Raw genomic sequence first — 6,000 nt, 5'->3', positions numbered from 1 at the left:
GGAGAATGGGAGAGTGGGTTCAATTAAACCCATTAATATTAATTTTCGCTTGTATCACTTTTGCATGTGTGAAATTTACCTTGTGGTCTGTCTTATACATGTGAATGTTACCCATTTTGGTAAATATTGTAACAACATATGAACTTTTGCACACTTATGAGCCATTAGTTTACAATGTGCCAAGTATTGATTTTCTAATATCATCTTATTCTGATCATAATAACCTTAGAGCACTTTTCCTTTATAAATTTTGTCTAACCAATTATTTACAACATGATGTGCTCCTACTTCAAAATCTGTGCAACATCTAACTGACTGCTTTCACTCTTCTCCACTCATATGATTATCATATCCCAAACAAATATTAAGGGCCAACCAAACACTACAATACATCAAGATATACTAATAATTTATGAAATATTTAGTTGAAATTGTTTCATGTCAAAACTATCTACTCTTAGTCTGATTTTAGCAGTAGCCAGCTCGAACCATCTCGACCTGGTTTCGCAATCTTAGATTCAGGGTAAGATTGTGTACAATAGACCCTTGTAATTCGGTATTTCTTCGAGAGGCGGGATTTCCGTTAAGGGGGTTCAAATAAGGAAAAAATTATAAAATTGAAAGAGGTTGTGCCCAGTGGGAATTAAACTAGTGACCTCACAAAGATTTTAAACCCCCTTGACCATTGAGCAATTATTGTGGGCTATGTCAAGAGAATTCAAAACATAATATATAGAGATAAAATATAGATTTTACCTTACATATACAGTGTAATTTTCGGTGAAGGGGGTTCGGGTGAACATCCTTCCCCCTCCTAAATCCGCCCTTGACGGGAGCTTAGTGCATCGGGCTGCGCTTTACGTATGGTTCACCTCATAAGGCGAGCTTTATGATACAGAGAGCGATGACTTATTAGCGAGCAACTATAACTATATGCTAGCTGCAAACTTCACATATAACCATTACACAGAACAGCAACCTCTGAAGATTGAGTACGAGAAATGGACATTAATTCCGACCTGAAATCCTCAGTTCCGTCCCTTGAAGCCACTATAGTTCCGTTTGAGCTGCAAGAATTGTCCACGAGAACTATATCTGGTAACAAGTTAGATAAAGCGATGAGCAATTCACGTGCCACCTCGAAAGGAGCCTCCTCTCCAAGTGATCTATTTGCCATAAAACTGTAAATCCTTCCACCTGAAATCTGAAACAACTAGTTGGTTCATACATTTTCTAAACGTAACATCCACTTTAAAGCTACGACAACAACAACAACAAAAAAACCTGTGTAATCCCATAAGTGGAGTCTGGAGAGGAAGGAAGGTAGAGAGGCTGCTATCCAGTTTAACGCTATAAGCTTAAATTTGGTTCTTTCAAGTTTAAAGAGGCATACAACAATCCACTATAGTTTCGGGGAGGGTAGTGTATACGCAGACCTTACCCCTACCCTGGGGTAGAGAGGCCAAGTTTAAAGAGACGTGATGAATGATAACCATCAGAAGTACTTTCTCAAAAGCTAGTAGTTAGTTGATGCCCCAAAGCAATAATACTCGTCTCTTAATGTTCTATTGTCCTGCTACAGCAACAACAACAACAACAATATACCACGTGTAATCCCACAAGTGGGGGTGGTAGGGAGGGTAGTACGTACGTACGCAGACCTTACCCCTACCTTGTGCAGGTAGAGAGGCTGTTTCCGCTAGAGTCTAGACCCTCGGCTCAAGGAGAACCATTGCCCCGCTATAGCACTTACACAAACTATTCACCATAATACTTTCAAGAATGGTCAGCCATTGGAGAAAATATTTTCAAGAAATGGCCAAAAATTCCTGCTTGAAACAGTAACTATATGTGAAAGGAAACGACCATAAAGCATTGATGTCGACAACATGATGGTTCACCTTAACAGTAAACATTCAATAGAATTATTAAAGGCACATAATAAGTAAATTATACTGTATTAGCGAAGGCATATAATGACTGGAGTTACTGGATTCTGATTGACTTAGTAGTACGCAAAATGAAGGGCTCTTTATTCTGAATTCTCAAAAAAAGGTATGACCAATTGTCAGCTATGATAAATTTTGTTATAATTTCACAATATAAACTCCACTCCTGTAAGTTTCACAAAACATAGTCGGTTCGAAGCCCAAATAAAGAAAGAAGGTTGCGATAAGTTGACAATCAACATCAAAAAATTAATCTTCTGAACAACAACAGAATGGATACAGAGGATTCATATAGCAAACCTAGTTGGGATTGAGTCGTAAAAATTTGAAATACTACTACAACATTAGCCAAGAACATCATTTTTGCCCCAAGACAGAAGCTGATGGATTGAGGACTTCTTGTACGAATGCGATTTATAATTAGCATAGTACATAAGCTAAATGAAGCATGTTTAACTCAAGACAATCTGACGAGAAGGGGTGTTATAATGTGCAATAGATGCTTTATGTGTAACTTATTTCAATGAGTGCTACCTGCGACACTATTTCCATATTTCTGCAGCTGGAGCCTGGAGGGGAACAAGATTCATAAGAAGAGTATCAAAAGCTTTGGGAAACCTTCTTTATGCATTCTGTTTGGATTAAAGACTTAATTTTAATTGTTACACTACACTCATTGAAGAATAAGTGTGAGTTCTGGGAAATTTTGGATATTTTATTTCTCAGCCTTTTCACGGACTTGTTTCAAAGTTTCATTACATACACGAAGCGGGGGTACTTCAGCATTACCGGCCTTTACTAAAATTGCATTTCCTGCAGTAAAGTCGGCTCAAGAGAACCTCAAATTTGTTTTCAAAAACATTTATTTAACGTAATTGACTCGTTTAAGATATGGTACTTAGGCCTAACTCAATCCTAAAAACTAGTTGATGAGGGGAGGATTGCCCAAGTCTATATAAAGAGACGACCAGCCCATTACCCAACCAATATATAGTACCCTAAGTCCTAACCCACTCTAAGTCTCCCCACTCCCCCCCACCCCCCACCCCAAAGACCGCCAACTGGAGTGTGCACAATAATACGTGGGCCAAACGAGAACGGACCTAGCTCCTATACTATGTAAGATATGGCACTTCAGTCTGACTCAACTTCAAAAACTAGCTCAAATATAATGGAATGGATATAGAGAATTCATATTACCGACTCTCATTAGCTTGGTTTTGAGAATTGTTGATTGATATATGATCTTCTTTTCTGCACTTTAATTTCTTTTATGAGCAAGTTGAGAAAAAAAATTCCACTGGGGTTATCAAAAGATTTTTTTTTTCTCTTTTTAAACTGAGAAATCCCCGAGGGCCAGATCCAATGACGCTCCAGTGGATAACGGGCCTATCAATCAATGTTTCTCCACTTAAATAGTACATAGTGTTCGAATTCATGACGTGCACCTAACCAACACAATGCCAACATGAATTGGGTGCTGACGAACCCAAGATATGGTAGATGTTGTAACTAGTATCTTATTAGCAATAAGAGATCTAAATCTCCATAAGAAAAAAGAAATTACCTTTTCTTGAAGAAAAAAATTAAAAAAAAAAAAAGAATAGATGAGATCTTCCCTTTTCTGTGTTAATATTGATCTTATGTGGAAAAGCTCATATAACTAAAAAGATATTTCTCTTTTATGTACCAATCTCATTTGTTATATTTAATGGATCTTGTATTAAAAAGCTCGTATAACTAAAAGAACATTTGTAATGTGTCATAGAATCGATATTTCCTTTTGCCAAATCAAATAGAAATGATGCAAATACAGAGCAAAACACAAAATACAGAGAGAAAAAGTTTACCTTAAGAGCCTTTGATATCTATTGATATGGCCTATGTGTTTTGGATTGCATATGTGTGGTCTTTTTTATTTGGATGGGGAAAGTTTACAAAGTTGACCAATTCCTAATACTTGATTTTCGGCTAGCTTGGTCAAACAAAAAAAAAACCCTATTTTTCGTAATTTGTAATTTATTAAAATAGCACTTAGGTCCTTGTGGTTTTAGATAAATGTCATTTTTAGTTTAATCATATTATAATGGAGACCCGACAAATATCTCTGTCGCGTGTGGCACATTAAAATGAAAGCACTCTCTATCAAAAAAAAAAAAAAGAATAAATATTATATATATTACGCCTCTTGTACGTGGCATAAAAAATACGACTCTGCAAATACAAAATAAAAAATAAATAAAAAATTTGAATTGATATATACTTGAACATGAGTTCTAACCATTGCATGAGCATATTGTAATATGATTTCTCCTCTGTTGAAATTTATATGAAAATTCATTTTATTATTACGTAGATATTAATTTATTCAAATTTTTTTAACTTTCAAGAATCTACATTCTTTAACTATTTGAATTTGGAATGTTTTCTCTATCAAATTAGATTAAATGCTTAATCAATAATTATGTTAATATTTCATTCTGCTACTATTAGTTTAATAGACAAGTTAAATAAATATTCTTAAGCTTTGTGTCCGCCCAAATGGTATAAAACAAAATGTGATGGAAAAAGTAGAACTTTATTGATACTATTATTTCATCTTTAAAATTTTTATAAGGAGGTCTCTATAGTGTAACTGAAATTAGATATGTCTATTTTCTAAATGTTAAACTAGAGAAGAATATCTATATGATATATACATGAATTAGAGGGGTAAATGTAAATTACTCCTAAAAATAAGATGTAAATTAACTCTACAAAATAAAATAAAATAAAAGGATACCAAAGAAGAACCTGCATTTTAAAGGTATTTCTCGTTAAGGCCCATGAAAAATTGGTCTGCATGGGAGGTCCATGGACTTAAGTAAATTAAACTTGAGTTGGGCAAGTGCACATATAGCCATTTTCAGGGATACTATTTAGAGATTAGCCAATACTTATTTTGTCCTGAAATTTTAAACTAAAAATCTTAACTTCAGTACACTTTTATCCTGAAAATTTGAACTGAAAAACTAAAATTCAGGAAGCACTGGCTAATTCCTAAATAGTAGCCCTTTAGAATGATTACCTAGTGTCATTTCCACAACTTGAGGAGCACTTTTCAAAAGCCCATTTTGGCTTCAATACCAAATCCACCCCTCACAAAAAGGCAAAAGAAGAATTAACCTAAATAGCCATCTTCCCTGCCACTTAAATTAAAAATAGTCAACGGATATATATATATATATATATATATATATATATATATATATATAAATTGCTTTGCTTTTGTTGTATTTATCGGCTGGGTGTAGAAATGACATCAAATAGCCACTTTAAAGTGCTGCTATTTAGGAATTCGCCAATATGTTTTCAATTTTAGTTTTTTAGTTTAATTTTTTAGGACAAAAATGTTCTGAATAGTCCTAAAATTAAGATTTATAGTTCAAAATTTTAGGACAAAATAAGTGCTGCCTAATCTTTAAATAGCATCCTTAAGAAGGATGGTGCACTTTGCCTTGAAAATTTCTGGATTTAACATTGATGATTACTGATAAAAATGTATATTAAAAACATGTGTCATATATTTAGTGGATTGATATAAACATTTCGTGTGAGTAATTCCTTTTTTTCATTCTTGAATGCCCATTGGCCACGTTTACTCTGGCACAAAGTTGTCTTTTGAAGCATGGGAAGAACTGCCTTCATATTTGATAAAATCAGGAAAAGCTACAACTTGGAATCCAATAAAAAATTACAAATATTCGCAGGCCAATTGTGTAAGATTTCATGAGAAGGGGCAACAAAGATTTAAGAGTCAAGAATGTTGGTTACTAGATCTCTATTGGTATAAGATTAGGAGATGATGTTTTATAAAAGATAAGTGTGTCCTCTTTTCTAAAAGCATAATCTCCATATTATAATGGTATATGGTGCATCTCCAATTCTGATACTTGCATTGGAGCCTGATTAAATTCGGGCTCACGCCAGGAAGTCATATATTGGGAGGAAAGTGCTCCCTCACAAAGGCGGTTTTATACCCAAAGTCCGAACCTGAAACCTCTAGTTGAGG

The 6,000-nt window shown here is 34.5% G+C and overlaps 1 long non-coding RNA gene across 1 annotated transcript; it reads right to left on the bottom strand.

The window, feature by feature from the left end:
• Positions 1-714: 714 nt before the first annotated feature.
• LOC142181094 (uncharacterized) lies at positions 715-3,918 on the bottom strand. The gene is made up of 2 exons (XR_012709368.1): positions 3,800-3,918; positions 715-1,204 (listed from the first exon to the last, which is right to left on the bottom strand). It is a non-coding gene; the product is annotated as an uncharacterized LOC142181094 (long non-coding RNA).
• Between the last annotated feature and the right edge of the window lie 2,082 nt (positions 3,919-6,000).

This window comes from Nicotiana tabacum, chromosome 5, assembly GCF_000715075.1.
Source record: "Nicotiana tabacum cultivar K326 chromosome 5, ASM71507v2, whole genome shotgun sequence".
NCBI classification, from domain to species: domain Eukaryota; kingdom Viridiplantae; phylum Streptophyta; class Magnoliopsida; order Solanales; family Solanaceae; genus Nicotiana; species Nicotiana tabacum.
The sequence above is the reverse complement of the archived record's forward strand: the minus strand, read 5'-3'. Positions and strand labels throughout refer to the sequence as shown.